This window comes from Ambystoma mexicanum, chromosome 12 (genome assembly GCF_040938575.1).
Source record: "Ambystoma mexicanum isolate Mex_15411 chromosome 12, UKY_AmexF1_1, whole genome shotgun sequence".
Taxonomy (NCBI): Eukaryota; Metazoa; Chordata; class Amphibia; order Caudata; family Ambystomatidae; genus Ambystoma; species Ambystoma mexicanum.
The window spans coordinates 599,353,937-599,370,892 of NC_090936.1; the positions used below are offsets into that span (position 1 = coordinate 599,353,937).

At 46.5% G+C, this 16,956-nt stretch overlaps 1 protein-coding gene across 6 annotated transcripts in view; it reads right to left on the minus strand.

Annotated features, from left to right (window-relative positions):
* The window catches only part of FAM216B (family with sequence similarity 216 member B), a 515,713-nt gene that overhangs the window by 71,283 nt on the left and 427,474 nt on the right, over positions 1–16,956 (minus strand). The window contains exon 1 of one of the 6 annotated variants that reach the window (XR_011281829.1): positions 3,856–4,003. The exons of 4 other annotated variants lie outside the window; for them this stretch is intronic. The gene's annotated coding sequence lies outside the window, so the exon portion shown is untranslated. Of the gene's footprint in view, positions 1–3,855; positions 4,007–16,956 lie in introns of those variants that run through there. One more of the 6 variants, XM_069628992.1, reaches the window with a different exon arrangement.

Sequence of the window (16,956 nt, forward strand, 5' to 3'; positions counted from 1 at the left end):
AGCACATCCCAGGCTAAGACCAAGTGTCCTGGTGCAGTGTGTGATGCCCGATTGGAATCCTTAACAGCACCTCTTAGCCATCACCACCCTCCCTTACCTGGTAAGTGTTCTCCTCTCCCATTGCTCATCTTCCCATCCTCTCCTTGCTTCCATCTCCCCTCACCACCTTTGCCCTGCCACGATTCCCCATCGCCTTCTTCCACGGCCTTATCTCCCTTCACTCATCCCCTCTCCCTGCAATCACTTCCCAACCAGTCTCCCTCCTCCATGTCTTTGGTCTCTCTATCCCCATCTCCTCTCCCTGCCATTATCTTCTTCACACATCCCCATCCTACTCTTTCCTCGTGGTTTCTCTCTTTTTTCTCTTGACGCCTCCCTTCACCCCTTCTGCTTTCTATTTTGCTTCTTTCTCTGTCTCCTTTCTACGTTCACCTTTCCTGTCTTCGATGACACCCTCCCTCCTCCAAGACCTCCTCTGGTTTTCTTCCTCTCCAGTACTTTCCCACCCTTCACCTCAACTCCTTCCCTCTTACCCCCATCACTGTCCTTTCCCTACTCCCCATCACTCTCCTCTGCCTTGCTTCATAACATTTCAACTTCTCAACCTCCTACCGCCTCCCTCACACCCTTTTTACTGAAAAGTTGGGTACAAATAAATTGGGTGCCCGCAAATGTGGGTCACTTAAACTCTGTTACTTGTGTACCGCCGCCGTTCATTATATTTTGAAACATCGCAAACTCTGCAGAGCTGATGGTACTCCATGAGTCCTTGACGCTCATTGTCCGCTTCATTAAATCCCCCTTTCTTCATTTATTGAAGGCCCATTGGCTGAAGAAGGTGTGCTGTCTTTTGCCAGCAAGACAAGCATTTCATGAACGGCGCATTTAATAACAAAAGGGCGCCTGCCGCGCCTTCTTCACCTACACCAGCTCGGGGGAGCCCTTGAAAGACTCCCCTGAGCTGACGTGGTAGGGGGCTAATGGCGCCCTGCAGGGCATGGCGCCCCGGGCGGTGGCCTGGCCCTCCCTGCCCTAAGGCCGGCCCTAATCCCAATCCCGAGTTCTGCCTTTCCTCCACTCCGCCAGCAGCAATGTGTTTTACATCAGCACGATCGAGACTGGCGAAAACACAAGTACACAAAACCCTCTTAAATGATAGTTTCATTCATTGTCTGCCTCCCCCACACCAGACATTTTTATTCACTCCCCCCTTTCCAATCACCCACCATTAATGCCTCTTAATGGACATGACCAGGACTATAACCTCCCTCCCATTACCTGTATGGACAGCTGAGCCCGCATCAATTCGTGCTTAGGTGCAGATCGCTGCCGAGCAGGTTTTGTGCTGGGTGGAGAATGGGCGTTATGTTCCAAGCAGTTCATTCATATAAACACAAGCACGCCATTGCAGCAGAGACAGCTCCCTTAGATGGTATGTCATCTTCACGCAAGAGTGTTACCAGCAGGGCCGAGGTTCAAATCCCCAGTGCAGTACACGTTTTTATTTTATAAAAGGCGTCATTCCCATTCTGGAATCGTACCATTTGGTTCCTGCCCACTTCGGTCTCTGTAGATCCCCTGATTCCATAATGAGTTGCTCAAATCTGAAATGCGAGGAATGTTGAAGACAGAGGACTGTGCCTGAAGGATTGCATTCCAACATTTTTCAGCCCCTGGGAGGGAGATTTTCTCACAAAAAGCGGTACAATTCATTTTTCCCCATTGGGTTGCATTAGGGCGGAATTATTTACAAGGTAAAAGAAAAAATAGGACAATTTTTGTTTTAAAAAATTGTGTGTCTCCCGCCCAAATAGGGAGGGGTGGCCTGTATAGAGCGCTGCTGGCTGAAGCCTGAGCCTGGGGAGTCACTTGAAAGCTGTACAAGGTCTCTGCTGGCTAGTGTCTAAACTATGCAGGCAGTGTGCCCTTTGCTGCCAGCCTAAGGATCGAGCCTTCGAGATGTGTGTGACAAAGCTCTGCTCTTTAAGGGTGCAGCCTGTAGGATTGTGCAGCCGTCTAATGCCACTCGCAGTACTGCGCTACTGTTAAAAGATGCCAGCCCAAACGCTGGCTACCCACACATTGTACAGTGCTCTCGAGTTCGACCTGTACTTTAAACAATAACATAAAATATAAATGCCACATCCTCCGAGATCCGTGTCACAGGAAGGATAGCTATGCTGAGTGAACTTGAGCTTGTGAGATACGTGTAACCTGTGGGATAGCTCTGCTGAATTAAACTGAGCTTGTGAGATACGTGCAACCTGCAGGATAGCTCTGCTGAATGAAGCTGAGCTTGTGAGATACGTGCAACCTGCGGCATAGCTCTGCTGAATGAAGCTGAGCTTGTGAGATAAGTGCAACCTGCGGCATAGCTCTGCTGAATGAAGCTGAGCTTGTGAGATAAGTGCAACCTGCGGGATAGCTCTGCTGAATGAAGCTGAGCTTGTGAGATACGTGGAACCTGCGGGATAGCTCTGCTGAATGAAGCTGAGCTTGTGAGATACGTGCAACCTGCGGCATAGCTCTGCTGAATGAAGCTGAGCTTGTGAGATAAGTGCAACCTGCGGGATAGCTCTGCTGAATGAAGCTGAGCTTGTGAGATAAGTGCAACCTGCGGGATAGCTCTGCTGAATGAAGCTGAGCTTGTGAGATACGTGGAACCTGCGGGATAGCTCTGCTGAATGAAGCTGAGCTTGTGAGATACGTGCAACCTGCGGGATAGCTCTGCTGAATGAAGCTGAGCTTGTGAGATACGTGCAACCTGCGGGATAGCTCTGCTGAATGAAGCTGAGCTTGTGAGATACGTGCAACCTGCGGGATAGCTCTGCTGAATGAAGCTGAGCTTGTGAGCTATGTATAACTGCGGAATAGCTCTGCTGGTTACGGTCTTAAACTATGAGATCAATGTGTCATGTGGAATCGATCTACTGCCTGACACTTTGAGATTTGGGTGACACAGCTCTGCTGTCTAAGACTTCAGCCTGCGAAATATGTAAGCTGTGGCTGTCTAAGACCACAGCGTGTGAGTTCAGTCTAACATGAAAGATAGCTCTGTTGCCTCATGTGTGAGCCTTTCAGATCTGTGTAACAAGAAGCACAGCTCTGCTAGCTATAGGCAGAGCCTGTTGGATATGTGTAGCCTGTATGACAGCTCTGCTATGTATGGTCTGTAAGTATGAGATCTGTGTGACCTGAGGAATAGATCTGCTTCCTAAGGAGACAGCGACATTCCCATTTTGGAGTATTATTTGCATACACTGCACCTGCACTGCCTTTACCCTGGCCTCCCCACACCACCTACTCCCCTGCTCTCTTGCCCTGTGTATAGGCAGGTACATGGGAATGCTGCTGGCTGTGTGTAGGTCGGCAGCTTGGAATGCTAGCAAATTGCTCTGATGACTACACTAGAGACCGTGAGATCCGTGCTATATGGAGTGTAGTTGTGCTGCCTGAGTCTGTGCAGTGAGAGCACCATTTTGGATCGGGCTGCTGTTGATTTGTGACGTGTGGAATAGACCTGTAATGGCTGGGCCGGGCCAACCTTCTGAAATCTTTATCAAATGAAGGATAGCTCTGCTGTCTAAGCCCTGAACGTTTGAGAAGCGTGTGGCATGAAGGGCAGCTCTGCTGTCTGAGCCTCTACAACCTTTGCATCCTGGGGGATAGTTGGCTCTGCTTTCTCGAGCCGGGTTTGTAGATTCTGTGCACTACAAGGAATACCTGCTCTGCTAGAGAAGATCTGCGCCTGCGCAATGTCACCATTGAAGGCACAGTCGCGTGAAGGCTGGATTCAGTCGGAAGTTGAACACATAGGCACCTATACCTGCTGCAGCCCCAGCCCAGCCAACTTACCCGTTCTGGGGGTTCTCCAGCAGCCCCCGTGGCAATACAGTGTGAACCGTGCGTGTCTTCGGTTGAGTGGATCTGTGTGTGACGCGAGCTTTCTGTTTACACCTAGGGTCACCTAGCAGCCGAGGGAGGGAGAGGCGGCTGGCCTGCACTGGGATCAACACAGGCTGCAAGTGGGAGCTCCACCCAGCAGCACTCCTGGTTTGGTGAACTGGGCGCATGCGGTCATGACATGAGAAGGATGTATAGCGAGGGCCCTGCAGAGGGGGTTGGGGGGAGGGGCTTGTCGTAAATGAGGCCAGCTCTTTTTCTTGGGCGAGTCCATGAAAGGTGAATTTAGGGGCCTGGAGGAACAGTAGAACAGGCAGGATTGGAAGTTCTCAGAACCTCCTCACCCCTGACTGCTCCAACCACAAGGACGATGTTGGAGAACCAACCAAATGAGGGGTATATATTCTTCATGGGGAGGCACAGGGTCTTGTACCTACAGGGACATCACGAGCACACAAACCTTCTACTTTTCCCCCTAACAGTGGCGTCACTAGAAATCAGCAACAGGGGGAGAAAACCGTGAGACAAAATACAACATGGTGGGGCGAGGTGGTGGCACACCCAATAAGGGTCAATAGGTTAAACTGGTTCAACAGTATACCTATATTTTAGCGATTTGGTTAAAAACGTGTCATTAAGAAGATTCAAAGTAGGTTTAATGCAATACAAGATTTGCATCAAGTTAATGCACATCCTAAAAAGTTAACTTATGTTCAACAGTTGCAAAAATGCCATTGCACTCAAGTGACAGACTGCATTCTTTTACTTCAAGCAAACATTTACATGTCGTTCGAGGTGGTATTCAGCAGAAGAGATATCAATTCCGGCTCGGCTTTAAATAATCGCCAGTCAAAATAGTTTAGCAAAAGAGATATCCCTCATACCTCAGTTTCAAATGATAGTCAAGGACAGTCTGTTTATCAGATGAAATATCACATTAAGGTGCCAAGTGCACAGGTAAAGGAGCAACTGCTCCCTTGGTTCTTTAGCAATGGTTGCAGGAATCTCACTTCACCCCGTAGAATTTTTCACTGTACACCCCAGTAGTGGCTGGTGAATTTTTTAATTGGAGGGGAATAAAAATGTTCCCCCAAATATGCCAGTGTGATTGAGCATAATGAGGGAGCCCGAACCAATTAAGAGGTGTTGGGGGGCTTCCCACCCAGAGAATTTTTTTAAAAAATAACAGCTTAAAATGGTGCAAAAATTGGATAAAATGCCAAACCGGTTGCAATTGGTTTTGTATACTGTAACTCATGAACAAATCCAATAGATGAAAGACACCAACAGTGCAGAGGAGCATTTCTCCAACACATTTTCAGATTGCTTTTGCCCACAATATATCCCAGTATAAAAAAGATGTCACACTGGCTGCACCCATGCATTTCCATGTTGGCTGCACCATGCCAGTGTTCCCATTTAAGCACATATTGATGTTTGCTTTATGCATAATGCCAGTAATGATAATATAAGAAATCAGGTCCACGCTTGTTATGCCAAAATATGTCAGTATCCCCACCTAAGAACATTCTCCAGTTGGCTTTACCATTGAAAATGCCCTGCCACACTATGAAAATATGTCCAAACTGACTGCGTTAAAATGCCATTCTGGCTAGATAATAAAACTTATCATGCTTGCTTTATCAAAGACACCCAATAACAAATCTCACGCGACAGTAGAAAATGGCTAGACTGGCTGCACCAGAATGCCAGTCTAGCCACGTAATAAGACTTCTCATGCTTGCTTTATCAAAGATGCCCAATACAAAATATCATGCCACAGTAAGAAATGGCTAGACTGGCTGCACCAAAATGCTAGTCTAGCCACATAATAACACTTATTATGCTTGCTTTATCATAGATGCCCAGTAAAAAGCGCTATGCCTGCCCTCTGGCTCCCCCAATGCCTCACACACACACAAAATGTGATTTTGTGTGCATGGGAGCTGCTGGGTGGCCCAAGGAATAGGCATAGTATTATTTTACTAGGCATCTATCATAGATGACCAATAAAAACTAAAATAAAACATGCCTGTTCCCCTGTGTTTCCCCAGTGCAGAGCATGGGGAGCAGATTTTGGCTGATGCACAAACCCTTACTGGCAAAATAAGCTCCACGTCCCAGTACAAACACACGTGCACACACATTCACACAACCTTCACACGCAGCATGCATTTGCTCATTCACATGCACACCCATCATCATATACTCACTCATTACACACGACACAAGCACATACATACACATATTTAAGTTAACATACCTTCTGCCCCAGTCATGATGTTTCCTCCCAACGCTCCACCTTCCGTGTAGCATGAATAGGAAGCAGGAAGCAAAGAGCGCTTCCTGGCTCGTGCACATGTGCGCAAGCGCTGGAGCGCTGACAACGAAGTGCTCCGCTCTGTTTGTATGTGCGAGGAGGCACAATAGGGCTTCCCATCGCACATACAAACATGCAGTTCCTCAGCTAGCATCCCCAATGGCCCATGCACTGATGGGGAAGCAACACGCTCCCGGCTTTGCATGGCTCATTGGATATTTAAGGCTGGGGAACAGAACTGTCAAGCGGAAACCACATTTTCCTTAAACAGTTCAAACCAGCCGAGGCACACTCCCTCAGTTGCAAAAAGCACTTGAGGTAGAGCTAGGTGTTTACACTGGGCTGGCTCCTTGTCTCCTCCATAATGAGCGAGGCTGCCCGTGGGTTGGCGCCCCTCGCCCATTATGGAGAAGCCACCACTGGTACACTGTCAATCAATCTATGCACAGGTCAGTGTAGCAGGAGGTTAAATACTGTTGACTTTGAGTCATGTACATGAACTGCATTGTTGTTAATGCAGCGATTTTTAACACATTAAGGGATCCATAGACATGTCCTACAATAGAAGGATGCTAGGGTAGCTCAGCAGGTTAAGTGACTGTTGCTAAGATGTTATATACTTAAAACTGGCTGTAAATCTTATTACTTTTAGAAATTCCTCAAACTAAATAAAACAAGTGCTATAAAATGGATTCGGCCAGACAATGAGTTGGGTTGGTAGTTTGCTTATATTCAGGGTGAGGGTGGGAGAATTTCTGCCCCCATAGTGAAAATCAAAAGCTGGTTCACAAGAACCTGCAGTTTAATTTCCTAATAACGGTTGTCAGCACAATAGAAACACTTATTTGTGATTAAGTAGGGTGACAATCATATAAGAGCTTTAGCAATGTAAAGGGAGGGGCAAAGACATCTCCTGGCATTTGTGTGGTAGTCTGACAAAAAAATAAACACATTTTAAAGAAAAGTAGTGAATGTAAGTTTTAGAGCTTATTTCAGTTTGCAAACGTCTTTTTTGCTTTTTTCTAGACATGTTTAAAATGCACATTTGGAAAACAATGGTGTGCACAGCATGTAGAAAGCCTGCTTTTACCAGTGATGGCCCCCACCCCAGTGATTTTCATGGCCCATTGATTCCTGTGGTGTCCCTTTCAGGCCCGAAGAAAGAACTCGGGGATAAACCATTCTATATTGCCTTCAATGATCATTCGATGGCTTTGATAGTATTAATCGGAAACATTTCGGCTGGGATGTCCCCTGATCCTACTAAATATGATCATGGGACTTTATTCTAACACTGCACTAAAGATTAGATTAAATAGACAGGGCCTTTTATCAGCAATTGAGACAAATAGAGTTTTTTTAGCCCCCCTTCTTTTTAACCTTTTCATATCTGATATTGGTGAACGTTTAGTACAGAACTGTACCCTTCCCCCTCATATAGCGCCATCTGTGGTAAATTGATTACTATATGAGGATGATGTAGCATCATTAGATTGTACCCCAATAGACCTGCAGCGCAAATTAATGGCTCGTGAGAATTCTGCGAAAGTAAATTAATTCATTTTAAATATAAAAAAACCGAAATGTTTTATTTTGAAATCGAAAAGGACACCTGTACATTTTAAATGGCGCCTTAACGCTACAGAAGTAGAGAGGGTGCCCTCTTTTATCTACCTCGGTTATTAATGGGAAATGTGGGCAGCTCTCCCTGCGTCAAGTATTAGAGTTTTATAAAAAAAGAAAGTCCCACCTTTAACGTACAGTGCAGAGGTTATGCTAATAAAGGAGAACCTGTACTGGGCACGGCTTGAGGGAGTTTTTTGGAAACGAGTCCTTAAGCTTCCTCAACCGGTCCCAAACTGCGTAATACGATACACACTTGGTTTTGTTATCTCTAGAGCAGTGGTCTTTAAACGTTTGTGGCCTGGGCCCCCCCCCCATCCCCCTGCAAAATGTGTGCAGGCCGGGCCCCCCCCCAAAAATGCCAGATGGACAGTATGTACAAATGGCTATGAACAATTGCGCACTGTCACCGCCCCCTACTCCCAGGAAAGTCCCTGGGCTGCCCCACCTGCTCCCATCACAGTCACTGGGCTCCCTCATCCCACTTCTACCCAGTCCCTGGGCTCTCCCCACCCCATCACAGACCCTGGCCTCTCCCCACCCTGCCCCCACCACTATCCCAGTGTTCCCGCCCATCCTGCTTCCACCACAGACCCTGAGCTCCCCTAATCCCATTCCCAACACAGTCCGAAGGCCAGTGGGAGCCAGTGAATTTTTGAAGTGGAGGGGCATAAATATTTACCACAAAAATGCCATAGCAACCAAGTGCAGCGAGCGAGCCCGAACCAATCAATGGGGGCTTTTAAGGAGGTTTTCCGCCTGTGAATTATTTTTAAATAATGGGTTAAAATGTTGCATATTAGAGCACACTTTAATATAAAATGGGTAAAAAGCCAAAGTTTGCAATTCGTGCTGAGGGGCCAAGGGGGAAAGCATGGTATTTCTGACTGGACATCTATGATAGATATCCAGTAAAAAAAATACCATTCGTGTCCCCTGGCCTCCAAAGCACCTCAGAAGGAAAGCTGATTTTGGTAGGTGGGTAGGGGGATTGTACAACAAAGGCCTTTGTTGTACTACCCTCCTTCCCCCTCTAGCCCCCACTCGCCTAAATCAGCTTAATGGACCACAACATACACACACGCACACACACACATTCACACAGCAATCACTCATAACACAAGCATACACGCATCCAAACACATATTTAAATAAAAAATAAATGAACATAAACGTACCTTCTGCAGGGGCCTGCGCATGGGTGCTGAAATGCCCCTCTCCAGGTTGCTCTGTCCGTATGTGCGAGGAGGCGCAGGAGCTCCCCTTTGCACATACAGACATACAGTGCCTCAGCCAGGATTTCCAATGAGCTATGCAAGGCTCGCGAAGCAAAACACCCCCGGTGTTGCATGGCTCAGTGAGCAGGTGCGGCTGGGGAACTGAACTGTCAAAGGGAAACAGTGTTTCCCTTTGACAGTTCAGCCAGCCCAGGAGCACTCCTTCAGCTGGAAAAAGCAGCCGAGGGAGTGCTCAGTGTTTCACTGGGCTGGATCCTTGGCTCCTCCATAATTTGTTTTTATTTATTTATTAACATTTATAAAGCGTGCATCAGCCCTTAGGCATCGTGGCGCTGTTACAGAGATAATTGCTGGTTACAGAAAATAATACTCAGTTACATGATACACAGTGGAAAAAGGAGAGGAACACAGGTTGAGTAGGGGTTTGCAGGGTGCTGTAGGGAAGAGGGCGAGAGTTAGTTGAACAATGTAGTTTTGAGGGTTTTTTGCGGAAGGCTGTGAGGGAGGTTTCAGCTCTGAGTGCATTAGGTAGGGCATTCCAGAGTTTGGGTGCTAGCTGCAGAAAACTGATACCCCTGCATTTGCTCTTTTGATGGGAGGTACGCGTAGTTGGTTGGCGTATGACTTTTTCTGGGACGCAAGGAAGTGTCTCTAGTGATAGTTTCATATAGAAAGGGCGGGGCAGTGAAGATGAGGCATTTGTGCGTTAAGGTGAGGGTCTTGAAATTAATCCTCTCGTTAACTGGGAGCAAGTGGGTGGCCCACCTAACCTGCGTGACGTGGTCTCTTTTTGGGATACTAACGGCTGCTTGAAGTGCGTTGTTTTGGACTATTTGGAGCCCGTTTAGATTTTTTGCCCAAGTGCCTGCAAGAAGAGCATTGCAATAATCAAATTTGGTTCCAATAGTGGCTCGGACAATGGAGAGGAAGTTTTGGCTGGTTAGAAAAGGTTTTATGGCATTTATTAGTTTTGTGGTGTGGGCGGAGGTGGAGGCAATGGCACTGACCTTTCGAGTCATCGAGAGGGTGGAGTCTAGGAAGGCTCCAAGTGTCTTCACAGAGGAGGAGACAGGGATGATGGTGTTGCCATTGGTAAAGTTGCTGTATTTTTAGTCGAGCTTGGGCAGTATTTCTCTGGGGCATAGGAGGGTGATCTCTGTTTTGTCCCCATTTAGGCACAAACCATTGGCTACCATCCAGGCTTGGATGGTAGTGTAGAGTATCGTCGGCATAGTTTGTGTAGGTTATGCTGAGGGAGTCCAGCTTGTCGAAGAGTAGCTTCGTAAACAGGTTGTAGAGGGTAGGTGCAGTGCAGGATCCCTGTGGAACTCCGCAGTGAATGGTGGTAGGAGCTGCGTTAGCCTGGTCTGAGTAGACCTTCATGGCTCGGTCCTCTAGGAAGGATCTAATCCAAGAGGAGGCCTGTTTGGAGAAGTCGGCTGCATTGGAGAGGTGGGAGGTAAGGATGCTGTGATCGACGAGACCGAACGCAGCTGAGAGATCCAAGAGTAAAAGGAGGGCTGCTTTGCCCTTGTCCATTATCTCAGTGATTTGGTTCTTTAGGTCCAAAACGGAGGTTTCTATGCCATGGCCTTTGTGGAAACCTGATTACCTTTTACCTAGGATGGCATTAGATTCCAGGTCATTTTGGATCTGGCAGTAGGCTGCTTTATCTAAGATCTTAAGGAGAAAGGGACAGTGGTGACGGGCCGGTAGTTGTTGGAGCATGAAGGATCTAGGGAGGTTTTTTTTTATAAGGGGGTGAACCCACACTTCTTTTAGGCTGTGTGGTACAGTTCCTGTGGAGAAGGAGGCATTGATGAAGGCATGATGATTGGGGTCAGTGCGTCAGCACATTCTTTAAAGATAACAGGAGGGCAAATGTCTCCTTTACACGTGGAGGGTTTGAGGTGCTATGGGAGATCTGAGACCTCCGATTCAGTGATGTCTCTGAAGGAGAAGAGAGGGGTGGAAGGATTGTGAGGAGGGGAGATGGGCATGGGCTGCCGCTGAGGTTTGGGTAGTGCTTCGCGTTGTGATTTATTTTTTTCTTGGAGAAGTTTGATTTTTGTTTAGGAGGGCTGCCTGAATGCTGGAGCACCAAGCTTCGTCTTTAATGATCTCGTCTGGACTGGCGGAGGGGTTGATAAGATCTTTGAAAATTGAGAACATTTCCTTGGATTTAGAGTTGGTTGTGGTGATACGTAGGTTGACGCATTCAGATTTAGCTTTGAATATAGCTTTTTATAAAGCAATGAGAGTCTTTTAAATTCTTTCAGAGTGGAACCGTAGGGCTTGGACTGCTACTTGGCTAGAGCCATGCGTTTGCTGGAACAAAAGGCAAATAGGTCTTCTGTGAACCAGGAATTGAGATGCATAGATTAATTTTCTTTTTTGTCTTCCAACGGTGATATAGCATCAATGGCTTTAGTGAGAGTGTGGGAGTAGAGGTTGGCGAGAGAGGTGGGGTTGCTTACGAAGGGCAGTTTGAGTTCCATGACATCCAGGAAAGGGAGGAGGTTGTGTTTGGTTAATTATTTGGAGCTTCTGACCTTTGCTGGGGAGCATATGAAAATACTTTGGAGGTATGTTTAGTGGGAACAGTGAATTGGATGCAATTGTGATCCGTCCAGGGGTGGGGCCGAGATAGTGGTGATGGTGGATGAACAGTTATGGTCTGCAACACAGTCAAGGGTGCCGCCTTTACAGTGGGTAGGATCTTTGACTCTTTTGGAGAACCCTGGGTCAGTGGGTTCCTTAGCTATTGAGGAGGCTGCTTTGTCCTTAAGGGCTTGGAGGCCCAAGTTGAAATCTCCGAGTAGGATTGTTTTAGTGGAGCTTTTTAGGTTGTTTCCTAGGACTTGGTGGAGGGGCCCTTGGTAGTCAGGGGCAGTACGAGGCAGTCTATAGGTGACAAGTATATTTATGGTGCATTTGGGGGATAGAGAGAGTTTGGCAGATAGTAGATCGGCGTTACTATCCCAAGGTTGGTTGCACAGTCTAATGGGGACTGCCTCCTTGGTGATGAGAGCTACACCTCCGCCTTTAGATAGTTTACGGTCCTGTCTCAGTGTAGCGTATCCCTGGTGGAGGGCGAGTGAGATGGCTGGCCCTGATGCCTCATGGAGCCAGGTTTCCGTGATGGCAAGTAGGTCGAGATCTAGAGTGGTGATGAGGTCATTGATCTCGAGGGCGTGGGTGGGGTGAGAGCGAGCGTTGATGAGGGCATATTTGAGGGCAGGGTTGGGATTGTTCTTTTTGAGGGTGGGAGTGAGGTGAGGGGAGTTAGTAGGGCTGCGACAGGGGGTGACTGTGGGGGGAGCTGGGGAGTGTGAGTTTGGTGCTGGGAGTAGTGAGAGTGCAGGGGAACTGGGTGAGGTGAACCAAGGGGGCGGTGCCTGGAGAGCTGGTGTCTGCTGTTGGTGCAGGTACTTGGGTGTGGAGATGCAGATGGGGTGCAGGAGCATAATCAGAGATTTCTCCTGTCTGTGGTGAGAGGGAGGCTCGGGTGTGAGTAGGGCTCTGTGTGTTCTGAGCCTGGAGAGCCTAGTGTGTGGGATGATATGAGCACCTGGTTGGACAGTGTGGTAGCTGGGTAAGGTGGCCTTGGCAGGATTGGTCTGGTGCTGGAGTGGTGAGGGGGTGAGGTGTGTGTGACTGGGCAGCATTGTCTCAGAGTACCAGAGAGAGGCTGTGATAAGTGTTAGTGAGAGGAGGAGGTGCTGCAGGACGGTGATACAAGGTGTGTGTTGGAGTGTGCGCGAGTGAGCTGGTCTGAGTATCGTGCAAGGATATATTGGTAGGTGAGGGTAGAGCACGGTGAGCGTAAATATAAGATTTTTTGGCACGACGTTAGAGAGTCAGTTCAGACTGGGCTAGACCCAGTACAATGGGGGTGCAGTGCGAGTGGAAACAATTTTTCACAAAGTAAGAGAACCATTCAGCCTGGGCTAGACGCAATACAATGGGGGCACAGTGCAAGTGGAGACAATTTTACACAAAGTAAGAGAGCAGTTCATCCTGGGCTAGATGCAGTACAATGGGGTTTTGAAGGATAGCAGCAACATGAAAATGTAGGTCATTATTGCAAAAGTGGGCTAGTGTGCCTAGGCCAATCACAACATCAAGAAGGGCTGGATCGATATTACTAAACACTAGTCTGGAGTGCTTAATGCAGCAGAGGCAACAAGGTATGCTGGGTGTCCGGACATTTCGTCGAAAGTCATTTCGTCGAAAGACATTTGGTCGCCGTAATTTGGTCGAAAACCAAATGGTCGAATTTTTTTAAATTATATATATATTTTTTAGGTTGTAGTTTAGGGAAAAAAGGGTTTTTTAGAAAAAAAGGGGGTTGGGGGGACCCCCCCAAAAAATAAATAAAATAGTGAAAATAAAAATAAAAAAAAATTCGAACATTTGGTTTCCGACCAAATGGTTTCGACCAAATGACCTGTCGACAAATTTTTTTCGACAAAATGTCTGGCAACCAGTATGCTGTACAACTGGGCTGGTTAAAACTATAGCGATGACAATTAGTAGACGGCATGAGGTATTCTATGCAGTATAGAGGGGCTGCCGTGATTACCGTTGGAATTAGAAGCAGGAGCAGGATGCGATGAAGGCACTATGCAAAGTAGTAATTGGTGGAGGCCTCGTGTGAGCAGGTTCTGCTTCGGCTTCGTATAGTTAATGGTGCAGATGGGCACATAAGAATTGAGTTCAGATGCAGAATGTACGGCACCAATGTTTGTTTGGTTTCAGGGTGCCCCAGGGCTAACAGGGCCTTTTGCTGGCCTTCCCCGTCGCCGGCTTCCGGCTGCCGGTGGATCAGATTGGCCCAAGAAGAGAAGGAGGGTGCTTAGCAACCTAATGCAGCCTCGTTGTCAGGCCGCGTTGGGCCGGCCCTCTTGGAACAGGCGGCGATAGTTTGAAATTTGTAAAGCAGGTCGGTGGTGCATATATCTGCAGCAGAAGTGGCAAAAGGGGTAACATCTCACCAAATCAAGCAGCCTGGTACACACAGGTAGGCTGGAGGGTTGGACGGAAGGGATTCTGCCAAGAAATGGTCATGTAGCAGCCGGTCGGGTCTTCAATCTGCAGAACAGCTGATGTGATGGGTGAGGGGGCCACTTGGTGGACCCTACCTTTGCCCATTATGGATGAGCACCAGGCTCAGATTGGCCTATAGGGCAATAGGGCGATGCCCCTAGCAAAAATGCAAAATGCCAGTGTAGGCCAGTCAAAATGGGCCACCTTTTTGTGGCCGATGTGGGCCACTTTGATGAGTTAATTCACAATGCAGCTAGCAGTTTTGACCATTGTTGCTGAATAAATAGTCTTTAAATATCACAATTTGCTTACATTTTGACAATAAACACCCCCTTGGGTAATATTCAAACTGCCTATGACTAAAGGAATGAATATCCATTTACAACTGCAGGCCACTTTTTCATTGGCGCCTGAGACAATTGTATGGTCCAGACTGACCATGTGAGCCGCTCCCCTGACCATTTCCTCCAATCCCAAAAAAATAAAACATTTATTTTTTTACATTTCATGCTGGCTTCTCCCACCACCCTGGCCCCAGGATGCAGCTGCACCCCCCCTGGGGCAGGTGCGCTCCACAGTTTGAAGACTTCTGCTCTAGATGGTACAGTGAATTTGGAAAGATTGATTTTATTTAAAAAAATAGAGAATGCTGGAGAAAACTCACTGTAGTGGGTTTTAAAATGACTTATGGAACAGAAATCAAATGCAATGTTTAATAAATGGATATCTCAATGGCAGGCATTGTTGGAACAAATTGGAGCGCACATAGAAATTTTGACAATAAATCCTACTGTTTTTTGGCCCTCTCCATTTTTGAGATTGCGCTTCAACCTCTTCCCAACAGCTGAGATTTTTGGATCAAGGAAGAAAATAGTGGGGGGAATGAGAATATGTTGTTATTGCTGTGATTCGAGTAAAATCGAAACATTACCCCATCCGCTCCCAGAATGCCGTGTTTTACGCATTCCTCATCATCACTTCTTTGGTGATCTGGTGAAGGACTTTAGACTCCCATCAATTGAAGCGACATGGCATCAAATATTGGCAGATGTGCCCAGCTCTTGGAGGTTTGCAGCTTTGCGCTTTTTAATGGAATTGTTTCCTGTGGTATCCGAGTAAGAACTGGTTTTAATTAAAAATGTTATGTTTCTATTATCAATTGTTTTTTAAATTAAACACTGTCATGTATTTACCTATTTCTTTTGTATGTTAACTTGCAGTGAAAAGTTCACACATTGAACAATAACAGCATTTAAAAAAAACATTTTGCAGGAAATTTTTGAAAAAAGACTAGAGAGGAAAAAGTAAATTGTGTGGCCTTTTAGAGAAGAATTAGAGCAGACAAACGATCAGAGAAGCTTCATGGTGCAGGGTGAGCAGTGTGACAAGATGTTATCTAATCCACTATTTATTGGTACATTTCTCTGGGACACTGTTTTCTTAGACCCTCAACTTGTCCAGAATTATGGTGGTGAATTTCACCTTTTTCATTTGTCCACTATTTGTGGCGAGGTCACCTGGCATGGTAATCCTACTTCCGGTGATTCAACGATTGAGCGAGTTGGAGTTTTTGTTAACTTAAATTGAATAAATTGGACTTTAGAACCTGATACAAATGTTTTATGAATGCAAAGCCCAAGACTGAAAAATTGGTGTCCTGTTGACCTGGAATCATCTGATCCTACTAGGGTTGGATGGTTAGGACACAGCTTTGCAATGGAGAAGGCAGGTGTATGGGAAGCAACAAGCAATTGACTCACTTTTTAAATAATTTTTACACCACAACAGCATTACTAGTGTTCTGGGAGTGGAGTGTATTTTGATGAGTAAAAGAGATGATCTGCAGAGTTTTCCTCTCAGACTGTTACTTGACAGGACCCCTTTTCCGTGGACAAGGATTATGCCATGAGGAGGCGGGAGGCAGTGACACAAGACTCGAGGGCTCTTGCCCGTAAAGAGAAACTCTTCTGTATTGCGCTCAAAATGTCTAGGCATTTTGGTTGGAATAGTCCAATGACATTGATCCCAGGTGCAAATCCTGTATGTCTCCACCATCAAACTTAGCTCTGAGCCTAAGCAGTAATATGTTTGAAAAATGAATGATTGAAAAAGGAGGATTTAGACTCCATTAACACCACTCGTAATCCGGAGCTAAGCTGACTGTGCCAAGTGGCAGTAAAGGTAAATGAGTTTGGCAGTAAATTGGCGGGTTTAACACCAATTTAGCACCAGACTCCTAATGAGGCCTTAAGAGTGCCTACCACACATTTGACTAATGTAGAAGTGCTGTTAGAACTGATACAATATTGTTTCGTCCTCATTGTATATGTTGGCCTATGCCCAGTCGCTTTGCAAGGAAATCTGTATTGCAAGGTCGTGACCGCAAGTGAATCAAGCCTCCATTTTAGGTTAAAGCCGCCATTTTAGTTTATCGTGCAAAGTCACCCTGTGGCCTAAAATGGCCGACCTATGTTCTCTTGTTCTTGCTTTAACCTCTTCAACCTCTGTAGGGGAGTTAATGTCCAACCTGCCTTCAGGCTACATGTTAGGGTCATGTAGACCTTGTCCTTTGTTGACCTTGGGATCAGGGGATTACTTGAATCGGCGATGTTAACCTACAAGTATACAAGAACAATAACGCTATCTAAACACGACATGCAAAACATTTGTTTGACCTGTATTAAAGCAATGTGTAAAGAGTGTAAAGTTAAACCTAGAGAATAATAGTGTTTGTTAGTAAATGTATTAAAAAGTTAACCGCATGCACGAGATATGTAAATTAGGAACGAACCTGGCGCGACCCTAGCCCAGTACATGATCAAC